Genomic DNA, 24,189 nt, shown 5'->3' with positions numbered 1-24,189 from the left:
ATGAACCTGCCATGCATGTCTTTGGAATGTGGAAGGAGACCGGAGTACCCAGAGAAGACCCACGCAGGCACGGGGAGAGCATGCAAACTCCACCCAGGAAGGCCATAGAAGTGGCGCCGCGTGCACAAATGGGGACAACTGATATACAGACAATAAAACGACGGAGTTAATACTTGTAAAGTAGGGACTTCCGATTAAATGTTTTTACTTTCACCTTGTCAGGGGGTGCACCATTCCTGGAGATACTGCAATACCAGGTTGATGCGTGGAGTGGACAGAGCAAGCCCCTATTCCATCTCCCTGTTCCAAAAAACAATTTAATATATGGTCCCCGGATAGGGGACGTATCAGATATTAAACTGATAAGAACAGATACTACACTTGATCTTAGCCAAAAGGCCGAGAAGCGATACCAACACAGTGAAAGGGGCCAGGTGATAATTCCAGAGACTACAACCTTAAGTTACGGTTGCTCATATCGACTAATTATAATGTCACGTGTCCGAAATGTCAAACAATAATGCGCCCTTTAAGAGACTTCTCGGTTACATTATTCCTCCACCAATTGACATGCGCATTCTGATCCCAGTGTTCAGTACGCGGAAGGAGCAGCCAGAGTCAGACTTCCATGTTAACTCGCTTGTTGTGCGTAATTGACGCTGTAAGTATAATAACTAGTTCTTCATAGTTCTCTGTACCATTTGTCAATTCTAAGTCGAGCTAACCCATGTAGAACGCCCGAATTCTGCCTTTATTTACATTTGACCGTGGCCGCCATTATCCACGCTGTAGTTTGTAGTCTCTTATGTGGTCTTTGGCGCGCCCTTGTGGATATTTCGTGTAAACAGACTGCACCACAAGCAATAGTGTTCTGCCTTATTTAAGTGTACATATAAGATTGTAAAATTCTTTGTGCCATTGATATATTTTGTTATTACTTGAAACAATTGATATTGTTTAGTGCGATGCCTCGTTGGACCTCATTGTAATTGTTTACATTTATTTGTTTGTCATAGGAAACCACAACTCCACAACTTCATTGCAATTTATCACCATCACGACATCAGACTTTAATACCATCATGCGCATCGAACGTTTTGGAACATTGTGATTTATGAAGGTGTTCAGTCAGATTTTTCTTGTATGTTTTGTGCACGTGGTTCACCTCGACCCTATAGACGGTAATAACCTGAACTCACTCTCATTGCAAGTGCCAGGAGTCGAGCACAAAAACAACCGCTTAGCTTTCGTATTTTTATATTTTTTTTAAAGACAAGTTAATCAGGGGATAGCGCGAACGCAGTCCCCCACTACCACAAATTATGCAGTCGAGATTCCCACATTTGGGGAATTCGCAGGGGTCAGCACAACCGGAGTGCTATTGGTCTACATTACTCATATTAGCAAGTTACTAACAGCCACACATTAGCAGTTAGCTATCAGCTACTGATAACAAAATGCAAACATTCGCCAAAAAACGAACACATAAATGACATTTACACTCATACTTTCTTACTAAACACTAATAAGAATGTATCAGCACAAATTAGAATTGGAACGAATCAGAACGGACGCTCACGTCGTCATTTACTACTGCACGCTGCGATCTGAAAGACGCAGGGAGGACGGAAAACAGGAAGCGGAAATCGAGCGCGGGCTTTCAAATTAAAAGCATGAATTTCAAAATAAGACAATCACAAACAAAGCAGACAGAAAAACTTTAAGAATTCTTAACAAAATGTTTCGACTTCCACCTTGTCAGGGGGTGCACCATTCCTGAAGATTCTGCAATACCAGGTCGATGCGTGGAGTGGACGGAGCAAGCCCCTATTCCATCTCCCTGTTCCAAAAATCAATTTAATATATGGTCCCCGGATAGGGGACGTATCAGATATTAAACTGATAAGAACAGATACTACACTTGATCTTAGCCAAAAGGCCGAGAAGCGATACCAACACAGTGAAAGGGGCGAGGTCTTAATTCCAGAGACTACAACCTTAAGTTACGGTTGCTCATATCGACTAATTATAATGTCACGTGTCCGAAATGTCAAACAATAATGCGCCCTTTAAGAGACTTCTCGATTACATTATTCCTCCACCAATTGATATGCGCATTCTGATCCCAGTGTTCAGTACGCGGAAGGAGCAGCCAGAGTTAGACGACCGTATCAGACTTCCATGTTAACTCGCTTGTTGTGCGTAATTGACGCTGTAAGTATAATAACTAGTTCTTCATAGTTCTCTGTACCATTTGTCAATTCTAAGTCGACCTAACCCATGTAGAACGCCCGAATTCTGCCTTTATTTACATTTGACCGTGGCCGCCATTATCCACGCTGTCGTTTGTAGTCTCTTATGTGGTCTTTGGCGCGCCCTTTTGGATATTTCGTGTAAACACACTGCACCACAAGCAATAGTGTTCTGCCTTATTTAAGTGTACATATAAGATTGTAAAATTCTTTGTGCCATTGATATATTTTGTTATTACTTGAAACAATTGATATTGTTTAGTGCGATGCCTCATTGGACCTCATTGTAATTGTTTACATTTATTTGTTTGTTATAGGAAACCACAACTCCATTGCAATTTATCACCATCACGGCATCAAACTTCAATACCATCAACACTCTCATTGCAAGTGACAGAAGTCCAGCACAAAAATTAGCTTCGGTTTTTTTTTTAAACAAGTTTATCAGGGGATAGCGCGAACGCAGTCCCCCACTACCACAAATTATGCAGTCGAGATTCCCACATTTGGGGAATTCGCAGGGGTCAGCACAACCGGAGTGCAATGGCTGAACCTCACCCTGGGGGAACCACCTTCTTGATCATGGATCTCCCCCTGCCAGGTAAGTATGAGTTGGATACGACGCCAGCGCGATTGTCATTCACGCGCACACTATGTGAAGTGACGGTTTCCTAACACGTGAAATTGTGAACCACAACACACACGCATCGGAATACAAGGACGTTTCTGAAGAATAAAGTAAGTCCTCATCACTGTCTGTCTGTTGGTCGTAACAATTAGCAGAAAGTCCCATGTTATATTGTCCAATAATTACTCTGCAATGCATGATGTGATTTTCCTGACTGACAGATGAAGCGGGTTTTTGGAGGGAACTTTATGCTTGAATTCACGCTAACGTAGGAGTTAAAAGATCATTCACTTATGGATGTCGTCAGTGGATGATGATAATAACATAATAAGCGAAGTGTGCATCTCGAATTCAAGGTGCATTATGGGTAGCGGCGTAGTGCATTGTGGGTAGGCTAAACTACCAAACGGTCATTGAAAATAAATTGGATCCGATGGAATTGGCTCTGAAAGAAACGTTTCAACGGCTGGAAAGTTGCAGTTTTTTTATTAACATGTATAGCATGTGGTTTACTGATATCGGGGAAGTTGACTTGCAAGCTTAATAGTGTACAGTTAGGCAAAGATTGTCACCACTCTAATCTCCGCCATTCAAATTGATAGGGTAGTTGGTAGCCTCGTTTATTCCCTGGCGCATGCGCAAATTTAATGCGCACTTCGCTTATTGACATAATCATCCACCTATGTAGGAAACAGCGCGATGAGAAGCGAGAGCAAGTGTGGAGCGACACCTACTGGAGAAATGAATGTAAAAAAAATCATTTGTGAAGCAGACGTTGACAGTCAAAAGTCAATATGGATTTAATATTGGGAAGATGAAACATCTCAGTCAATGTGCATCATTTAAGACTCATTTAAACTGAGAGTAATGAACAGAAAGTGAAGATATTTACTGACAGAAATAACATTTCAAGTCTAATGATGACTTTAACTTTGACACAGTCTTGTATTCCTTTTATATCTGTCCATCTCCTAGGGGCTAAGCTCCACCCCCTTTCCATGAAACCTAGTGATGCCCCTGACTGAATGCAAATTCACTAACACATGAATTTCTATTTGACTATTTTAAGTTTGAGTCGACAGTCAATTGCTTCCCATAATGCATAACGGCACCGACACATTACGGCATTCGTTTCAAATTGGAATAAAACAGACAGATTATCCGACTATATCAAAACAATAAACATAACTTTCTTGACTGCGTATTCCATACAAGGGTCACGGGAGTGCTGGAGCCTATCTCAGCTGGCTTTGGGCAGTAGGGGGGTAACACCCTGGACGAACAACCATCCACACTCACAATCACACCTTGGGACAATTGGGAACGCCCAATGAACCTGCCATGCATGTCTTTGGAATGTGGAAGGAGACCGGAGTACCCAGAGAAGACCCACGCAGGCACGGGGAGAGCATGCAAACTCCACCCAGGAAGGCCATAGAAGTGGGCGCCGCGTGCACAAATGGGGACAACTGATATACAGACAATAAAACGACGGAGTTAATACTTGTAAAGTAGGGACTTCCGATTAAATGTTTTTACTTTCACCTTGTCAGGGGGTGCACCATTCCTGGAGATACTGCAATACCAGGTTGATGCGTGGAGTGGACAGAGCAAGCCCCTATTCCATCTCCCTGTTCCAAAAAACAATTTAATATATGGTATATATATAGGGGACGTATCAGATATTAAACTGATAAGAACAGATACTACACTTGATCTTAGCCAAAAGGCCGAGAAGCGATACCAACACAGTGAAAGGGGCCAGGTGATAATTCCAGAGACTACAACCTTAAGTTACGGTTGCTCATATCGACTAATTATAATGTCACGTGTCCGAAATGTCAAACAATAATGCGCCCTTTAAGAGACTTCTCGGTTACATTATTCCTCCACCAATTGACATGCGCATTCTGATCCCAGTGTTCAGTACGCGGAAGGAGCAGCCAGAGTCAGACTTCCATGTTAACTCGCTTGTTGTGCGTAATTGACGCTGTAAGTATAATAACTAGTTCTTCATAGTTCTCTGTACCATTTGTCAATTCTAAGTCGAGCTAACCCATGTAGAACGCCCGAATTCTGCCTTTATTTACATTTGACCGTGGCCGCCATTATCCACGCTGTAGTTTGTAGTCTCTTATGTGGTCTTTGGCGCGCCCTTGTGGATATTTCGTGTAAACAGACTGCACCACAAGCAATAGTGTTCTGCCTTATTTAAGTGTACATATAAGATTGTAAAATTCTTTGTGCCATTGATATATTTTGTTATTACTTGAAACAATTGATATTGTTTAGTGCGATGCCTCGTTGGACCTCATTGTAATTGTTTACATTTATTTGTTTGTCATAGGAAACCACAACTCCACAACTTCATTGCAATTTATCACCATCACGACATCAGACTTTAATACCATCATGCGCATCGAACGTTTTGGAACATTGTGATTTATGAAGGTGTTCAGTCAGATTTTTCTTGTATGTTTTGTGCACGTGGTTCACCTCGACCCAATAGACGGTAATAACCTGAACTCACTCTCATTGCAAGTGCCAGGAGTCGAGCACAAAAACAACCGCTTAGCTTTCGTATTTTTATATTTTTTTTAAAGACAAGTTAATCAGGGGATAGCGCGAACGCAGTCCCCCACTACCACAAATTATGCAGTCGAGATTCCCACATTTGGGGAATTCGCAGGGGTCAGCACAACCGGAGTGCTATTGGTCTACATTACTCATATTAGCAAGTTACTAACAGCCACACATTAGCAGTTAGCTATCAGCTACTGATAACAAAATGCAAACATTCGCCAAAAAACGAACACATAAATGACATTTACACTCATACTTTCTTACTAAACACTAATAAGAATGTATCAGCACAAATTAGAATTGGAACGAATCAGAACGGACGCTCACGTCGTCATTTACTACTGCACGCTGCGATCTGAAAGACGCAGGGAGGACGGAAAACAGGAAGCGGAAATCGAGCGCGGGCTTTCAAATTAAAAGCATGAATTTCAAAATAAGACAATCACAAACAAAGCAGACAGAAAAACTTTAAGAATTCTTAACAAAATGTTTCGACTTCCACCTTGTCAGGGGGTGCACCATTCCTGAAGATTCTGCAATACCAGGTCGATGCGTGGAGTGGACGGAGCAAGCCCCTATTCCATCTCCCTGTTCCAAAAATCAATTTAATATATGGTCCCCGGATAGGGGACGTATCAGATATTAAACTGATAAGAACAGATACTACACTTGATCTTAGCCAAAAGGCCGAGAAGCGATACCAACACAGTGAAAGGGGCGAGGTCTTAATTCCAGAGACTACAACCTTAAGTTACGGTTGCTCATATCGACTAATTATAATGTCACGTGTCCGAAATGTCAAACAATTATCCACCGTAACGCGCTGCGCCTTTAAGAGACTTCTCGATTACATTATTCCTCCACCAATTGACATGCGCATTCTGATCCCAGTGTTCAGTACGCGGAAGGAGCAGCCAGAGTGAGACGACCGTATCAGACTTACATGTTAACTCGCTTGTTGTGCGTAATTGACGCTTAATTCCAGAGACTACAACCTTAAGTTACGGTTGCTCACATCGACTAATTATGTCACGTGCCAGAAACGTCAAACAACAACTATACACCGTTTTGAATGATAATGCGTCAACTGCGTTGTTTTTAACATGCGCATCGAACGTTTTGGAACATTGTGATTTCTGAAGGTGTTAAGTCAAAATTTTTCTTGTATGTTTTGTGCACGTGGTTCACCTCGACCCAATAAACGGTAATAAAGTGCCAGAAGTCCAGCACAAAAACAACCGCGATTAGCTGTAGTATTATTTTTTAACAAGTTTATGAGGGGATAGCGCGAACGCAGTCCCCCACTACCACAAATTATGCAGTCGAGATTCCCACATTTGGGGAATTCGCAGGGGTCAGCACAACCGGAGTGCAATGGCTGAGCCTCACCCTGGGGGAACCACCTTCTTGATCATGGTATCTCCCCCTGCCAGGTAAGTATGAGTTGGATACGACGCCAGCGCGATCGTCATTCACGCGCACACTATGTGAAGTGACGGTTTCCTAACACGTGAAATTGTGAACCATACAAGGACGTTTCTGAAGAATAAAGTAAGTCCTCATCACTGTCTGCTGGTCGTAACAATTAGCCCAGCTAACAGCAGAAAGTCCCATGTTATATTGTCTAATAATTATTCTACAATGCATGATGTGATTTTCCTGACTGACAGATGAAGCGGGTTTTTGGAGGGAACTTTATGCTTGAATTCACGCTAACGTAGGAGTTAAAAGATCATTCACTTGTGGTTGTCGTCAGTGGATGATGATAATAATATAATTGACATAATCATCCACCTATGTAGGAAAGCGAGAGCCAGTGTGGAGCGACACCTACTGGAGACGTGAGTGTAAAAAAAAAAAAAAATTTGTGAAGCAGACGTTGACAGTTTAAAAATCTTATGAAACTCAATATGGATTTAATATTAGGAAGATGAAACATCTCAGTCAATGCGCATCATTTAAGACTAATTTAAATTGAGAGTAATGAACAGAAAGTGGAGATATTTACAGGAAAACAAATTGAAGGCAGGCAGCTACAACACGTCGTCATACACAAGCAATTTTGGTCTGCTTTAGTACAATATTTTAAAGCAAAATCACTCTCAAAAGAACTAAAGACACGTGCAAAGTACGGAAATAAAAGTTTGAATTTTAGAGATTACTAAAGTTAGTAAATAAAACTTGGAGTGTAATAAAAAATAATTTGGGGTTAAAAACTTAGAAAGATCTCAAACATATGCATAATGAAAACTTAAAGCATCAAATATTAAATTGATTTAGAAGTCATTGAGTAATATTTTCTTTCAACCAAGCTAGTCAAATGCACCATAAGGTAATATGTGACTTCAGAAGTTTTGGGGAGCAAACAGGTACTGTGGTTTGAGCCAAATGCATGTAATTTGCCGAATAATTAATTCAATGTATCTTAATTAAAAATGACTCACTTTATACTTTTTTTTTGCATACAGTTTTATGTACACTGTAGACAATTACATAATCATATATATATATATATATATATATATATATATATATATATATATATATATATATATATTACCATATTAAAATACTGATGGGAAACTTTTTTTGTATTGTATTGTATTCCTTTTATATCTGTCCATCTGTGCATCTCCTCGGGGCTAAGCTCCACCCCTTTCCATGAAACCTCGTGACGCCCCTGACTGTACGCAAATTCACTAACTAACACATGAATTTCTATTTGAGTATTTTAAGTTTGAGTCGACAGTCAATTGCTTCCCATAATGCATAGCGGCACCGACACATTACGGCATTTCGAGAGATAATACTTCACATAACATTAAACTGCGCCCATTCACACGGTAAAACATGCAACGTTTCAAATTGGAATAAAACAGACAGATTATCCGACAATATCAAAACAATAAACATAACTTTCTTGACTGCGTATTCCATACAAGGGTCACGGGAGTGCTGGAGCCTATCTCAGCTGGCTTTGGGCAGTAGGGGGGTAACACCCTGGACGAACAACCATCCACACTCACAATCACACCTTGGGACAATTGGGAGCGCCCAATTAACCTGCCATGCATGTCTTTAGATTGTGGGAGGAGACCGGAGTACCCAGAGAAGACCCACGCAGGGACGGGGAGAGCATGCAAACTCCACCCACCCAGGAAGGCCATAGAAGTGGGCGCCGCGTGCACAAATGGGGACAACTGATATACAGACAGTAAAACGACAGAGCTAATACTTGGTGGAGTAGGTACTTGCGATTAAATGTTTATACTTTCACCTTGTCAGGGGGTGCACCATTCCTGGAGATACTGCAATACCAGGTCAATGCGTGGAGTGGACGGAGCAAGTGCACCGTCCCTGGAAGTACTGCAATACCAGGTCGATGCGTGGAGTGGACGGAGCAAGCCCCTATTCCATCTCCATATTTCAAAAATCAATTTAATATATGGTCCCCAAAAAGAGGACGTATCAGATATTAAACTGATAAGAACAGATACTACACTTGATCTTAGCCAAAAGGCCGAGAAGCGATACCAATACAGTGAAAGGGGCGAGGTCTTAATTCCAGAGACTACAACCTTAAGTTACGGTTGCTCACATCGACTAATTATGTCACGTGCCAGAAACGTCAAACAACAACTATACACCGTTTTGAATGATAATGCGTCAACTGCGTTGTTTTTAACATGCGCATCGAACCTTTTGGAACATTGTGATTTCTGAAGGTGTTAAAGGTACACTCAGTATTATACAGTGGCATCTAGTGGTGAAACAATAAATCATTCGGAAAAAAAACCCAATTGTTTGTGTTAGTAGTATGTAAAAAGATATGTTGTATCGCATAAACGTACTTTTTTTTAAATATAACGGTTAGTCTAGAAATCGCAAATTATCTTACATGTCCGAGCCGCGGCTTCTAGTGTCCGCCATGTTTCGCCGCCATCTTTCTGCTACGGGTGCCGTCAAACACAAATTTCAGCGCTCCATTTCTTAACGCGTTTTTGGAACGCACTTCCGGTTTGTATGGCGACCGCATTTCCACGAAGAAGAAGAGTTTCCGGTCCCCGAAGAGAGCATTATCAAGCATCACACTTACTTTGGGAATTTATTTTATTTCAGCGCGACAAAACAAGAGTTTATATTGTAGCCGCATTTGCCAGATGGAGAGAAATGAGGAACAGACTAGGTTTGGGACGTGCCGGTGCCTTCGACTGCTTTCTACTTGACCGGTAAGTAAGAGTACATTTGTGTTTACGTTTTGAGAGCGAGAGAAAAAGTATACACTGTACTAATTAATACGATGTTCGTACCTTTGTTTTACGATCACTGTAGCTGTTGATTAGCAACTCCGCACCACTCGAACGATTTCGTTATGTAGCTACTTGCTTTGAAAAAAAAAAAGATTCCCGCTGGCACGTTATATTTAGAGTAAATGCGCAAGTTATTGTGTAATGTAATGTAACTGTGATTTCGGAGGTATATTTGCCCATAACTTCAATGGAGAATCTAAAGCATACTGTATTAGTGGAGGAGTTGAAAATTATTTTCGTTGTGGTTGGTGAAAATAGTGTTCTCGAAATTAATTTTCGGCAGGGAATAACTTTCTGGACTTAAATGCTGGTTGTACCGTAAGCACTGCTAGAGTCTGAACTCTCTCACTCAAGTGTGTACTGGTCCATTGTGTAATTGGGTGCACAAGAATTTACAGGCTGCCACGTTTTCCACGGAAATTCGACAAGCAAGCAGCCTTTGCATATTCTATGCAGTATGCAGTCAAGTTACTTTTATCTAGCTAATACAATGTTTTGGGCCCAAAAACTAAAGATCTTACCTCTATTTTGGGGGCTTTGTTGGAAAGTTGGTGACATATAGTAGTATCATCAATTATTCTATTTTATTTTATAATTGTGTTTTTGTTTGTGTCACACTAGATCAACAGCCAAACTTGAGGGGTTCCAGAACCATATTCTGATGTATACAAGCATTCATGCACCGTTTAAATACATCACCGACCTGCAAGAAAAAAAAATATCAAGGGGAGAGTCAGCAGCCATATTGGAATGCCCCGAATGAGGACACTTGAATGGAGGACCCCAGAAGGCTTCGGTGTTGTACCACCAGTATCTCCACCTACCATATCTGAGCTGCAACAAACTGAAGTCAGCCGACGTCTTGGTATGTCATTTACATATGGACGGCATTGCACACTACATGAACTTTTTGTGTGAAGCAATACGGAATGGTCACATGTACAAGCACCACTTGTTTTACACAGGACCTGCTGACCAGGTGTCTGAAGCCATGGAGTGACTCCTCCCTCACTTTCCTCAGCAAGCCTTTGAAGAATATGATATCATCGTTGGTGGGAACATGCCCTCACTCCATAACATGTACTTGTGCAGTCAAGGAGCATGTCAAACTTAATAAAACCAGCAAACATTGAAGTGACTTCATTTTTACTGCAGTCTGTTCACACAATCAATGGACAAGCCTTCCTTGATTTTGCCCCAATAACATCATAGAGTAGGCGAAAAGTAGTGTTACAGATCATACTGTGTGTTCGGGAGAGTTTGAGGAATGTTGCAATGTTAATGGGGGGCAATTTCAGCACACACACACAAAAATAAAAAAACATCATGGTATTGAGTTAATCAGATATTTTAGCTGTGTACAACACATACCTCCTCTGTAACACTACTTTTGGCCAAAACCTGTATGTCTATTTTCCATATTTTGAAATGCACAGCTTATTGGTAAAATTCTGGATCAACTGCAATTCATGTCGCTCATTATATTATAACAGCATTTTTTTTTTTTTTTTAGTTAATATGTTCATTTCATGTAGACTTTTATTTTACTTTATTTTATTTATTCATTTTCATGTACTGTACCTTACATTCATTGGCCAATGAAGAATTCCTTGTCATTGCAAGCATTTATAATAATTCTCCAGGCTTTTGATGTTTTACATTTCTAGTCATGTAAAATAGTGTTAGGTTAGGTGTCGAATGAACACTGCATGTTGACGCCAAAGGAAATAGTATTTTTTAGTTATTCAAAATGTACAAATTAACACACAACAACAATATACAAGTTATACAAACTACAACAAGTGTCAGACATGGACTAATTATATGCCAGGTAAAAAACCTTTGTATTGTCCTCGAGGATCTGGGAAAGTGTCACTTATTTGCCACAAGTCACCAAGGTGCTGCAGTCTGGGATCCAGGTACAGGAAAATCATGGTGGTGCTGATGTGTCAGCAATGTGTCAAAAAGTATTTCTTGGTGTCAGTCTATCAGCTGGACTTGGATATCTTCATGTTCCTCCATGGTCATTTCCTGTACGAGTCTCTGCAAGAAGGTAACAATTGTATGTCAGATGAGGTACCAAACAATGAACTGAAAGTCACTGAGCCAATGAAGTACATTATTATATGAGCAAGACTATTTGTGAAAGCCATGTAAATTCCTGCACATCGAAGTACAAGGAAGCTGTTGTATCTTCAATCAAAACTAATTAAGTTGCTTAGTGATATTTATTAGGTAAAATTGTTCAACATGGTGACAAATCGATATCTGAGTAAAGGGTTTCAAATGTTTTTGTAAGCAGCACTTTTCTGAGTGGTTAGTAGCAACAAGACACGGGGGGGTTACGAGTCTGAGTTGCAGGTGTGTAGTTCAGTTAACACCATTATTTTTGTACGATATACTAAACATATCAGCAAACGATGTAATCTAAATACCACATATTCCAAGCAAAGGTATGTTTTGAGCCATTCACATGCATGCTCGAATGGAATTATTTTTCCATGATGACATAATTGTACGTTACGAGACACCGCGTTCACTTCCGCGTTCTCTTCCTCGTCTCCCTCGCCCTCTTTGAGATGGTCCACATGTCTATAAAACATATAACATAACTGTGTGTTCTCTGTTGCATAGTTTAGTTGCACTAACAAATATGAACATAGATAGCCATTATCATTAGCTGACGTACAGTATTTCCTAACAATGCCGACAAAAATATTAATTCTGAAATTAAATGACTAAATCACAAATATTAGGGGTCTGTACAGTATGTCTAACAAATGCAATTCACTTACGTCATCACTCGAGGGATACCAGAAGTTGTTTGCGTTCTGTTCCGGTGAAATTGGTGGTAGGCTGTTGAAGTAGGGTCTCTCTGGGACGCCGTAGTTCGTGTGCTTAAAATCATTGCATTATCTTGTTTGACCGATAGATGGCGGTCGTGAGCTACACACTGGGGCTTTAAGTCAAAAATTTTCTTGTATGTTAACTAGTGATGGCAAAATGAAGGCCCGTAAAGCAGTGAAGCCCTGCAGTGAAATGCTTCACACACACGAAGGGGCTTCAAGATGATTCATTTCCTCGACTACGCCATCATGTGGACAGAAAAATGTATAACATGCTTGGTGCATGCAATAAAATGGTGGGGTGTAAATCATGCTCTAAATACAAAAGAATATATATTTGAAGGGTGTTTTAACATGAATTGTTCTGTGTTACTTTGTCTATGTTTGTGCTTATGCAACAAGTGAAAATGTGAAATAAGGAGGTAAAATAAAGTGCTTATTCATTTTTATTTAAAAACTATTTTTTTCCGAAGTTTTTGGACTCAGGCGGTTTCTTTTTTTTGCAGAGAATTTCACCTGCTTTGGAAAAAAACTCTTTCACATGGTACTGATGAAGCAGGGGTGCATCGATATGAGATAGCAAGTTTGTATAGAATTGGACGCGTATATTTCTGTGATTCCCAGTACTGAAGGGGACTTTCAACTGTGAACAGAAAAATGTGAATTTGAACACCTTCATAAATCACAATGCTCCAAAACGTTCGATGCGCATGTTAAAAACAACGGTTGTGGAATATTATTGAAAGTGTGCTGGGTCTACACTCGTCTGGCCTAAATCTTCGGTTAGAAAGATTGCAGCGAATCCAGAGATGGGGTTGAGTGTCTTTAATCACCACAATGATGGCAGAACATGGATTTGTTGATTGTTGATGGCAGGGCCGGCGCTAGCTATTTTGGTGCCCTAAGCATAAATGTTTTGTGGATAAAAACACTCCGTCCGCACACCCCATCACCCCTCCGCTGGTAGAAATGAACTGATCTGAGTATTTGTCAGTTTTGCTTTATTAAACAAAATAACTTGTAAGTAGGGCTGGGTTTGAAATATCGATATATCTCTATCATATCGATACACCTTTTCATATCCCAATATCGATACATAAATCCATGTATCAATATATCGACCCCCCCATTTTTGTCAATTTATTTACACAGCCTGTGCTGTGGTTGTAATTTATTTAAATTATTATTTATTGTTTTTATCAGGCCATGTTAAATGAAACAGATTAATGTATGTCCATTAATGACTGTCTAAAATATGTGCTGCATGAATTCCTCAACTGAATCGAAAATCGTTGTGAATCATGAATTGAATCGGGCCCTTGTGAATCGAATTAAATCGATTCTGGAAATCTGAATAGATACCCAGCCCTACTTGTAAGTGTCAATATTGAAGTTTTAAAAATATTCACAAAAATAAGTGATAAATAATAAGTCTTTCTAAAACTAACAATGACACCAAATACTCAAATAAATAAAGCTAAATGAATTGAAATAAAATTCAATGCCACTATTAACAAATAAACATCTAGAAATAAACAAAGTGCAAGCAAGTTAGTAGAGGCCCTACAGAGGCACATGTCTCCATTTCTGGGCTGCAAAATCGGCTATCAGGTCATCATATGACAGATTTTGTGCAATTTCCGCATTTATGTTAGGGTATGAAATGCTCCTTGAACATATTGAAGCATTGATCCTGTATTCAGAAATACCAACCAACACCAATCTGTGTCACTTCCTCACGTAGTTATGCAGCCAATCAAGCACCTGTATTGTGAATACAGACACAAATGCGCAAGTTGGTTGCATAGTCACGTGACGATAACACACTGATTCCCTGCTTATCTTGCGCCCCGAAAGTCTGTCTGTAAAGGTTTGTAGAAGAACTGGTGACAAAAGAGTCAGGTACAGTGATACCTCGGCTCACGAACTTAATTGGTTCCCAGAGAGTGTGTGTAAGCCGAAAAGTTCTTCTTCCGAACATTTATTTCCCATAAGAAACCATTAACCATTAGTGAATGATCTTTTAACTCCTACGTTAGCGTGAATTGAAGTATAAAGTTCCCTCCAAAAACCCGCTTCATCGCTCAGCCAGGAAAATCACATCATGCATTGTAGAGTAATTATTAAACAATATAACATGGGACTTTCTGCTGTTAGCTGGGCTAATTGTTACGACCAGCAGACAGTGATGAGGACTTACTTTATTCTTCAGAAACGTCCTTGTATGGTTCACAATTTCACGTGTTAGGAAACCGTCACTTCACATAGTGTGCGCGTGAATGACGATCGCGCTGGCGTCGTATCCAACTCATACTTACCTGGCAGGGGGAGATACCATGATCAAGAAGGTGGTTCCCCCAGGGTGAGGCTCAGCCATTGCACTCCGGTTGTGCTGACCCCTGCGAATTCCCCAAATGTGGGAATCTCGACTGCATAATTTGTGGTAGTGGGGGACTGCGTTCGCGCTATCCCCTCATAAACTTGTTAAAAAATAATACTACAGCTAATCGCGGTTGTTTTTGTGCTGGACTTCTGGCACTTTATTACCGTTTATTGGGTCGAGGTGAACCACGTGCACAAAACATACAAGAAAAATTTTGACTTAACACCTTCAGAAATCACAATGTTCCAAAACGTTCGATGCGCATGTTAAAAACAACGCAGTTGACGCATTATCATTCAAAACGGTGTATAGTTGTTGTTTGACGTTTCTGGCACGTGACATAATTAGTCGATGTGAGCAACCGTAACTTAAGGTTGTAGTCTCTGGAATTAACACCTGGCCCCTTTCACTGTGTTGGTATCGCTTCTCGGCCTTTTGGCTAAGATCAAGTGTAGTATCTGTTCTTATCAGTTTAATATCTGATACGTCCCCTATTCGGGGACCATATATTAAATTGATTTTTGGAACATGGAGATGGAATAGGGGCTTGCTCGGTCCACTCCACGCATCGACCTGGTATTGCAGTACTTCCAGGAACGGTGCACCCCATGACAAGGTCAAAGTAAAAACACAACAAAATGTGAATTTTATGTGTTGCCACATTTTATTTTATTATTGGAATCTGTTAAAAACAGTACCGTAATTGCAGTGCATTACGTTCTGAGGTGAGATCTGCTCAAAGTGCTCCTAAACAAGGGAAAATCTCTTTCTTGTTGGTTCCATCGCAAAAAGAGGCTCGTCAAATCGAATGCCAAAAGCAAAAAAAGTAGCGCAATAAGGGACCCGAAAACACAAAAAGTGAAGGGGAATCCATAGCGTTTCTTTGCCGCTTTTATTTCGAACTACACTCAAACCTAGCGAATCATTTCCTGAATCAGTCACGTGGTACACCTGCTTCGTGGGGCTTCAAACGTCACCACCTACGTCATCAACACACGCATTGACACGCCGTTCATGAACCACTCATCTGCATTACTCGGCACACGCTTCAGGGATTCGACCCGAGAAGCACATCACTAATGTTAACCACCTCGACCCAATAAACGGTAATAAAGTGCCAGAAGTCCAGCACAAAAACAACCGCCATTAGCTTTAGTATTTTTTTGTATTTTTAAACAAGTTTATCAGGGGATAGCGCGAACGCAGTCCCCCACTACCACAAATTATGCAGTCGAGATTCCCACATTTGGGGAATTCGCAGGGGTCAGCACAACAATAAAACAGACAAATTATCCGACTACATCAAAACAATAAACATAACTTTCTTGACCGCGTATTCCACACAAGGGTCACGGGAGTGCTGGAGCCTATCTCAGCTGGCTGTGGGCAGTAGGCGGGGTAACACCCTGGACGAACAACGGTGCACACTCACAAGCACACCAATTAATTTGGAACGCCCAATTAACCTGCCATGCATGTCTTAGGAATGTGGGAGGAGACCGGAGTACCCGGAGAAGACCCACGCGGGCACGGAGAGAACATGCAAATTCCACCCAGGAAGGCCATAGAAGTGGCGCCGCGTGCACAACGTACATACAGACACTAAATTGACGGAGATAATACTTAGTGGTGTGGGTAATTTCTGTTGAACAAATGCTCTTACTTTCACCTTGTCAGGGGGTGCACCGTTCCTGGAAGTACTGCAATACCAGGTCGATACATGGAGTGGACAGAGCAAGCCCCTATTCCATCTCCCTGTTGCAAAAATCAATTTAATATATGGTCCCCGGATAGCGGACGTATCAGATATTAAACTGATAAGAACAGATACTACACTTGATCTTAGCCAAAAGGCCGAGAAGGGATACCTGCATACTGAAAGGGGCAAGGTCTTAATTCGAGACACTACAACTTTAAGTTGCGGTTGCACACGTCGCTTCATCATATTGGCACGTGCCAACACGCCAAACAAGTATACACAGATAATAATGAAGTTCCGTAAACGTTATTTTTCAACTTGCACATCAACCGAATGCTTTCAGATCTTCGTGTGTTTGTATATGTTTTGTGTCACGTGGTTCACGTGGGACCAATAGAATGCTGCGATAAATTTACCTCTTGATGTTGTACTTGATGGGCTTAGGGAATCGTTTTTTTTGTTTTTGTTTTGTTTTTTTAAACTATGAAAAAAAAAAATAGCAGTCGAAAAAGCTGTTTGATCAACATTTTCTCGAAAAGACAATCACGTGACCTGCCCACCGTTCTATATAAATGACTGGATAGCCGATAAGCCAAGACTTTTGAGGTCGCGAGGCCGCCATATTGCTCTTCCCAAGAAATGTTTCTCGGCATACGATCCTATACATGTACAGTATCGAAAGTGGAGAACATTTGAGACAGTTATTACACACCCGTCACCATGGGCGGGCCATAGGGGTCCGTGCCCGCCCACCAAGATGATTGTGCCCGCCCAGTTGAGGCATGGATCTCTAAAATGGTTCTCCTTTTATTATTATATTTTTCCATTCATTCGGTTTAGTACTCTTATATCCGAGTGTCAGTAAACGCAACACAGGTCTCACGGTGTCGGAGGTATGTTACGTTTGTGTTAGCTGCTTCAGTTCATTGCTTCTAATGCTCGCCACTCGCCGAATTGTTCTTGTTTTTGGCGTCGGCTACGGCCAACGGCGGCCATTTGTACAAGTAACGTTTTCTGGCGGCATTCTTGCAAGATGTCACAATATGAAGAAATAGTGGTATGGTTTTGTCTGATTGATTTGTCTTATCTGTAACAGCCATCACAGTCTTACTGAAAATAATGCTAGGTATGCCTTACGCTGACTTATACGCATATGCGACAAATATGTCAATGTTGCCTTCAATGCAAGAGTCATGTACATTTTGTACAAGTGAAGCTGCATGTTTCTGAGGACGCTGGCGCACAAGACAAGTGAGGAGGGACATACTACAAACTTCTTTCGTGTCGGCAACTAAAGAGTCACTTGGAAAAAAAAAAAAAAAACTACGGGACCCACATATCGTTTTGGCATCTACAATGAGGTAGGATTTTGCTTTCCTTTTTTTCTTTTTAATTCTGCTGCAGACACCGTTCAAACAGGTGGCCCGTTCGAAGCAATATGTCAGCACATCCGCCCTATTAGATGTGGCAATTGTATTTGCCATTACATCGGCAAAAATAGTCAGATTGACTTTGAATGGGATAATATAATCAAAGGTAATAATAATTCCTTATTAATCCAATGAGCTGTGGCTTGATGATACATCTCCAAGGAGAAACAGAAGGGGGCATCTTTACAAATAGCTTCACTTTGCCTCATCCAATATGGCTGCAGCGTCAACGTACTCACGACGCCACTGCAGTCTACTTTATGTGTGTGTACTGTAAATGCGGTATATGATAATACTGTCAGCGGGCACCATTCAATGGATAGATGCACGACAGTGTGACATAAATTTATCCAAATATATTGAGCAAGTTAATGCTGTCAGTTTGGTATTCATAATAATTGGGCCCGCCCATGCATTTCATGTGCCCCCCTTAAGCCTGGGCTCTGGTGACGGGTCTGAGACAGTACTTGGTAGAAAGTTAGAAACAGCATGATTTATGGTGTTTTAAATGAATTCAACATAAACAAGAGGACTTCCGACATTTTACAACTTGCCTTAATTACAAGTATAATATGCTTAAGGATGTTTAGTACAGTAGGAAACTTGTTAAAAAAAACCATATATATATATATATATATATTAAGCTGATTTTCCTTTACTCGTGTTTTGAATCAAAAATTGATATTCGTATATATTACCTGCATAATTAGTAGTAGTAATCCGATAGATTTGGATTTCTTGTGTTCAGAGTTCAGTTGTTTTTATGTTTTTTCCCCCCCGTCGCTTCTCATTGTGACAGTCCTCTCACGATTACACCTGATCTCACAAAACTGAACAGAAGAATGTCACAGTGTCACATCGTGGCATGGTTATGCAGACAATCGGATGCCTGTATTGTGAATACGGAACACCCGATAGACTGGGTATCACAAATCTGTGCATGCTTCAAGGTAACATTGCCAAACAAAATTACATTTTATACAGAATGGCTCATTACTTTGCAGCAAAAACAAGACCACGATGATAGCCAATTATCAATTTTTTTCATCAATGTCATCTGGCAGGTCAGATAAAATTGGCAGTTGGCCCGTAGCCTGCAGTCGAGGGTGTCAATATTAAGCCCAATGGACTCTCTTTGATAATAAAGAAACAGATGAGGTGACCGAGTGGTTAAGGTGATGGACTGCTAATCTATTGTGTTCTACACGCATGGGTTCGAATCCCATCCTCATCGTTGCTTGGTGTTTTAGACGCTCCTTCAGAGGATGTGGATGGCGCTCAAGAATATGAGGGTAACAGACTGTCTGTTCTTCTAATCACCAAAACAGACGGCACAGAAGAACTGGCTTCAATCATCCATGAATCAGTGTCACATCATCACATAGTCATGCAGCCAATCAAGTACCTTTATTGGGAATACAGACAGCCGATAGGCCGCATAACACAAATGTGCAAGTTGGTTGCATAGTCACGTGACAATGTGACACTGATTGCCTGCTGGATGAAGCCGCTTCTTCAGCGCCCAGAAAGTCTGCCTGTAAAGGTTAGTTGAAGAACTGGTGATAAAGGACAGTCCAGTACTTTGTATTTCTTGAGCGCCATCCACATCCTCTGAGGGGCGCAGTTGAAAGTGATCTCAGAGAAGCAGCAGTGTCGAAAATGCAATGCCACGATGAGGATGGGATTCGAACCCACGCGTGTAGAACACAATGGATTAGCAGTCCATCACCTTAACCACTCGGTCACCTCATCTTCTACTGTTGTGTCACAGGGAGTCCATTGGTCTTAAAATTAATTGGATCTAGCATCCAGCCCGTGGGCCAAAATTGGCGCATCAGCAATTATATCTGGCCTGTCAAATGGCAATGAAGAAAATCCTGATAGAGATCTCACAATAGTCGCGGTGTTTAAAGTTATATGCTATCATTGTGGTCTTGTTTTGCTGCAAAGTGATGAGCTGTTCTGCTTAAAATATCGTTTTGTTTGGCGTTGTCGCGTTGGGCACTGGTTCGCACGTCCGCCTCCCAGTTCTGAGGACTCGGGTTCGAGTCCGGGCTCCAGCCTTCCTGGGTGGAGTTTGCATGTTCTCCCCGTGCCCGCGTGGGTCTTCTCCGGGTACTCCGGTCTCCTCCCACATTCCAAAGACATGCATGGCAGGTTGATTGGGCGCTCTGAATTGTCCCTAGGTGTGCTTGTGAGTGTGGATGGTTGTTCGTCTCTGTGTGCCCTGCAGTTGGCTGGCAACCAGTTCAGGGTGTCCCCCGCCTACTGCCCAAAGCCAGCTGAGATAGGCTCCAGCACCCCCCAACCCTTGTGAGGGAGGAATAAGCGGTCAAGAAAATGGATGGATGGATGGATGAAGACCAAATTTCATGTGAGGACCAGCATAGAGTATCGTGAAATCTTTATCTCCTGGTAGCATGGAGTTGGATTGAAATACATTTCTGTTTGCAATAGCTGTGTGAAGAATGTACAGCAATGAGGTAATTTATCCGAGTTTTCTTGATTGTATTTTGCGCCAATTTACACTCAGCGGTCCAGCAGAAGCAGATGAGGTGACCGAGTGGTTAAGGTGATGGACTGCTAATCCATTGTGTTCTGCATGCATGGGTTCGAATCCCATCCTCATCGTTGCTTGGCATTTTTCAACACTGCTGCTACTGTGGCAACACTGAGAACTGCGTCCCTCAGAGGATGTGGATGGCGCTCAAGAAATACGAGGTACAGTGATACCTCGGCTGACGAATGCTTTAGCTCACGAACATTAAATTCGCGAGAATTTAGTCTCTGCTGACGAACTGCTTTTCGGTGGACGAACCAAACCACGCGGTCGAACAGCACCACGGTGGCGGCCACGAGAAGCTGACGCACGCTCACGGCGTCCCAGTTCGTCACCCCCTTTCTTTTAGTGCGGACGCGGTTTGTGTTTGATAGACATTCTGAGTGTACTTTTGCTATTATGGGACCGAAAAAGACCCCACCACAGGCTAGTGTTAAGCCTAATGCTGCGTTCTCACCAAAAGCGAGGGACGGCGATTCGGCGGCGCGTTTGCAATGTAGTCAATGGAGTTCGCGCCACTAAAAAAAGCGAAAGTGCCATCACGTACCTCAAAAAAGGAGAAAATCGTGCCACGGCTGTTTAGTCCCAGGAAAGAGGTGAAAGTAGTTGGCGGTGCTCACTTTTTGTTGACTCGCTAAAGTGCTCCACTTCCTTGTTCACCAAGGGACACGCCTCCTCCGCTCCGGTGAGCACGAAAGCGCGAATGAGCGGCAACCGTTCCATAAACACTCTACGCGGTGAAACGCTCGCGAATGAAGTAAGTCTACCATTGCTACTATCCTTAAGAACTACCATCACAAAGTAAAATAAAACGACTTTATTATACAGTACAATTTATTTCGTTAATTACAATACAATAGCACATTTATTATACATAAAATAAGGTATATTTTTGTGTAGTTTTAAGGCTTATTTAGTAGAAAATTATGTTTTATAGGGACCTGGGAACGGATTATTCTCATTTTAATGGTTTCTTATGGGAAATAAATGTTCGGAAGAAGAACTTTTCGGCTTACACACACTCTCTGGGAACCAATTAAGTTCGTGAGCCGAGGTATCACTGTACCTGACTCTTTTGTCACCAGTTCTTCTACAAACCTTTACAGACAGACTTTCGGGGCGCAAGATAAGCAGTGAATCAGTGTGTTATCGTCACGTGACTATGCAACCAACTTGCGCATTTGTGTCTGTCATCACAATACAGGTGCTTGATTGGCTGCATAACTACGTGAGGAAGTGACACAGATTCATGGCTGAATGAAGCCAGTTCTTCTGTGCCGCAGCAATTCTGTCCGTATAGGTGATGAGAAGAACTGGTGAAGAAAGGACAGTCCATCAGGCTGTACTTCGGAAGCACCATCCACATCCTCTGAGGGACATGGTTGGAATGTTCTCAGTGTTGAAAATGTAAAGCAACGATGAGGATGGGATTCGAACCCATGCGTGTAGAACACAATGGATTAGCAGTCCATCACCTTAACCACTCGGTCACCTCATCCACATTTAGCTCATCAAGGAGAGTCCTTTGGTCTTAAAATTGATTGGAGCTAGAAGGGGTCAGCAACATCTGGCCCGTGGGCCAAAATTGCCGCACTGGCAATTATATCTGGCGTGCAAAATGACAATGAAAAAAAAAAATCCTGAATTAGGGACTTCATAATAGTTGCGGTATTTCAAGTTATTTGCTAATATACTTTGCAAAGGCAGCATTCACAGTCTGAAATTTTTTTAGTTTTTCTGTGTGGCAGTGTTCCCATCCTCAAAGTTGCTTCGTGCAAGTAAAAATGATACAAACTCCATCACGTCATGACCAAGGTTCCATTAATCTAGCTGTAAGTCGATGTTTCAACAGCAGAGTTATGAAAATATGAATTGAAGGTTGAACGCTTCATATGTGGGACATGATTGAAAGTGTTCTCAGTTTCCCAACAGTCGAAAATACCAATCTACGATGGGATTCAAACCGTAGAACACAATGTATTATAGCAGTCCAGTTCATCACCTTAACTACTGAGAGAAAAAGATGAGGTGACCGAGTGGTTAAGGTGATGGACTGCTAATCCATTGTGTTCTACACACATGGGTTCGAATCCCATCCTCATCGTTGCTTGGTGTTTTAGACGCTCCTTCAGAGGATGTGGATGGCGCTCAAGAATATGAGGTACCAAGCTGTCCTTCGTCACCAGTTCTTCTAGTAGCCTTTACAGGCAGAATTTCTAGCCACGGAAGAGGCTCCATCTTCCAGCAGGTCCTCCGTGTCATATTGTGATTTCGTGATGCAATCCGTTGGCAGCATCAAAATCCGTAAGTGAGCCCCAAGATGATTCGGGATGATTTAAATTCCTTGCTATGACTGTGGTCTTGTTTTGCTGCAAAAATAATGGGTGTTGTGCTTAAAAGTTTGTTTGTCAATATCGCCTTGAAGCACTTTACTTTGACATTTGTGTGATGCGGCAAAGTCGAAAATGCACAGTAACGATGAGGATGGGATTCGAACCCATGCGTGTAGAACACAATGGATTAGCAGTCCATCACCTTAACCACTCGGTCACCTCATCTGCTTCGCTCAGCGGTTAAGGTGATGGACTGGACTGTCAATCCGTTGTGTTTTACGGTTCGAATCCCATCATTGTAGATTGGTATTTTCGACTGTTGGGAAACTGAGAACACTTTCAATCATGTCCCACATATGAAGCTTTCAACCTTCAATTCATATTTTCATAACTCTGCTGTTGAAACATCGACTTACAGCTAGATTAATGGAAGCTTCATCATGGCGTGATGGAGTTTGTATCATTTTTACTTGCACGAAGCAACTTAGAGGATGATGGGAACACTGCCACACAAAAAAACTACAAAAGTTCAGACTGCGTTACGGCATATGTCACGTCCTTAATTTCCCCGTTTCAAAGATGGGTTGTCAAATGTCTGCGCACAATTACTGTCATGGAGAAGCTGCAAAAACGACAAGTAGATGAGGTGACCGAGTGTTTAAGGTGATGGAGTGCTAATCCATTGTGTTCTATACGCATGGGTTCGAGTCCCATCCTCATCGTTGCTTTGCATTTTCGACACTCAGAAGATGTGGATGGTGCTTACGAAGTACAGCGCAACGGACTGTCCTTTCTTCACCAGTTCTTCTAATCACCAAAACGGACAGAATTTCTGCAGCACAGAAGAACTGGCTTCATTCAGCCATGAATCACTGCCACACCGACACGTACTTATGCAGCCAATCAAGCACCTGTATTGTGAATACAGAGAGCCGATAGGCCACGTAACACAAATGTGCAAATTGGTTGCATACTCACGTGACAGTGATTGACTGCTGGATGAAGCCGCTTATTCTGGTCCCAGAAAGTCTGCCTGTAAAGGTTAATTGAAGAACTGGTGACAAAGGACAGTCCAGTACCCCGTATTTCTTGAGCTCCATCCACATCCTCTGAGGGAAGCAGTTGAAAGTGATCTCAGAAGAGCAGCAGTGTCGAAAATGCAACG

General features: G+C 41.7%; 1 long non-coding RNA gene and 19 other non-coding genes across 20 annotated transcripts; 7 read left to right on the top strand and 13 right to left on the bottom strand.

Annotated features, from left to right (window-relative positions):
• Positions 1-220: 220 nt before the first annotated feature.
• LOC144008044 (U2 spliceosomal RNA) lies at positions 221-411 on the bottom strand. The gene has a single exon (XR_013280559.1). It is a non-coding gene; the product is annotated as a U2 spliceosomal RNA (small nuclear RNA).
• An 871-nt stretch (positions 412-1,282) lies between these two features.
• LOC144007992 (U1 spliceosomal RNA) lies at positions 1,283-1,440 on the bottom strand. Its single transcript, XR_013280500.1, has one exon. It is a non-coding gene; the product is annotated as a U1 spliceosomal RNA (small nuclear RNA).
• A 320-nt stretch (positions 1,441-1,760) lies between these two features.
• LOC144008056 (U2 spliceosomal RNA) lies at positions 1,761-1,951 on the bottom strand. The gene has a single exon (XR_013280594.1). It is a non-coding gene; the product is annotated as a U2 spliceosomal RNA (small nuclear RNA).
• A 746-nt stretch (positions 1,952-2,697) lies between these two features.
• On the bottom strand, positions 2,698-2,861 carry LOC144007957 (U1 spliceosomal RNA). The gene has a single exon (XR_013280484.1). It is a non-coding gene; the product is annotated as a U1 spliceosomal RNA (small nuclear RNA).
• A 1,570-nt stretch (positions 2,862-4,431) lies between these two features.
• On the bottom strand, positions 4,432-4,622 carry LOC144008082 (U2 spliceosomal RNA). Its single transcript, XR_013280607.1, has one exon. It is a non-coding gene; the product is annotated as a U2 spliceosomal RNA (small nuclear RNA).
• An 871-nt stretch (positions 4,623-5,493) lies between these two features.
• Positions 5,494-5,651, bottom strand: LOC144007984 (U1 spliceosomal RNA). The gene has a single exon (XR_013280499.1). It is a non-coding gene; the product is annotated as a U1 spliceosomal RNA (small nuclear RNA).
• A 320-nt stretch (positions 5,652-5,971) lies between these two features.
• On the bottom strand, positions 5,972-6,162 carry LOC144008054 (U2 spliceosomal RNA). Its single transcript, XR_013280578.1, has one exon. It is a non-coding gene; the product is annotated as a U2 spliceosomal RNA (small nuclear RNA).
• Positions 6,163-6,739: 577 nt separating this feature from the next.
• Positions 6,740-6,904, bottom strand: LOC144007906 (U1 spliceosomal RNA). The gene has a single exon (XR_013280456.1). It is a non-coding gene; the product is annotated as a U1 spliceosomal RNA (small nuclear RNA).
• Positions 6,905-8,804: 1,900 nt separating this feature from the next.
• LOC144008051 (U2 spliceosomal RNA) lies at positions 8,805-8,995 on the bottom strand. Its single transcript, XR_013280567.1, has one exon. It is a non-coding gene; the product is annotated as a U2 spliceosomal RNA (small nuclear RNA).
• A 33-nt stretch (positions 8,996-9,028) lies between these two features.
• Positions 9,029-10,911, top strand: LOC144014468 (uncharacterized). Its single transcript, XR_013282477.1, has 3 exons — positions 9,029-9,692; positions 10,395-10,638; positions 10,739-10,911. It is a non-coding gene; the product is annotated as an uncharacterized LOC144014468 (long non-coding RNA).
• A 4,018-nt stretch (positions 10,912-14,929) lies between these two features.
• On the top strand, positions 14,930-15,094 carry LOC144008103 (U1 spliceosomal RNA). The gene has a single exon (XR_013280615.1). It is a non-coding gene; the product is annotated as a U1 spliceosomal RNA (small nuclear RNA).
• A 327-nt stretch (positions 15,095-15,421) lies between these two features.
• On the top strand, positions 15,422-15,612 carry LOC144008040 (U2 spliceosomal RNA). Its single transcript, XR_013280549.1, has one exon. It is a non-coding gene; the product is annotated as a U2 spliceosomal RNA (small nuclear RNA).
• Positions 15,613-16,677: 1,065 nt separating this feature from the next.
• LOC144008074 (U2 spliceosomal RNA) lies at positions 16,678-16,868 on the bottom strand. Its single transcript, XR_013280601.1, has one exon. It is a non-coding gene; the product is annotated as a U2 spliceosomal RNA (small nuclear RNA).
• Positions 16,869-19,283: 2,415 nt separating this feature from the next.
• On the top strand, positions 19,284-19,365 carry trnas-gcu (transfer RNA serine (anticodon GCU)). Its single transcript has one exon. It is a non-coding gene; the product is annotated as a tRNA-Ser (tRNA).
• Positions 19,366-19,801: 436 nt separating this feature from the next.
• Positions 19,802-19,883, bottom strand: trnas-gcu (transfer RNA serine (anticodon GCU)). The gene has a single exon. It is a non-coding gene; the product is annotated as a tRNA-Ser (tRNA).
• Positions 19,884-20,680: 797 nt separating this feature from the next.
• On the top strand, positions 20,681-20,762 carry trnas-gcu (transfer RNA serine (anticodon GCU)). The gene has a single exon. It is a non-coding gene; the product is annotated as a tRNA-Ser (tRNA).
• Positions 20,763-22,107: 1,345 nt separating this feature from the next.
• Positions 22,108-22,189, bottom strand: trnas-gcu (transfer RNA serine (anticodon GCU)). The gene has a single exon. It is a non-coding gene; the product is annotated as a tRNA-Ser (tRNA).
• Positions 22,190-22,713: 524 nt separating this feature from the next.
• On the top strand, positions 22,714-22,795 carry trnas-gcu (transfer RNA serine (anticodon GCU)). The gene has a single exon. It is a non-coding gene; the product is annotated as a tRNA-Ser (tRNA).
• A 372-nt stretch (positions 22,796-23,167) lies between these two features.
• On the bottom strand, positions 23,168-23,249 carry trnas-gcu (transfer RNA serine (anticodon GCU)). Its single transcript has one exon. It is a non-coding gene; the product is annotated as a tRNA-Ser (tRNA).
• A 415-nt stretch (positions 23,250-23,664) lies between these two features.
• trnas-gcu (transfer RNA serine (anticodon GCU)) lies at positions 23,665-23,746 on the top strand. The gene has a single exon. It is a non-coding gene; the product is annotated as a tRNA-Ser (tRNA).
• The last annotated feature ends 443 nt before the right edge of the window (positions 23,747-24,189 follow it).

This window comes from Festucalex cinctus, chromosome 1, assembly GCF_051991245.1.
Source record: "Festucalex cinctus isolate MCC-2025b chromosome 1, RoL_Fcin_1.0, whole genome shotgun sequence".
Lineage (NCBI taxonomy): Eukaryota > Metazoa > Chordata > Actinopteri > Syngnathiformes > Syngnathidae > Festucalex > Festucalex cinctus.
This window is presented reverse-complemented; position numbering and strand designations above follow the sequence as displayed.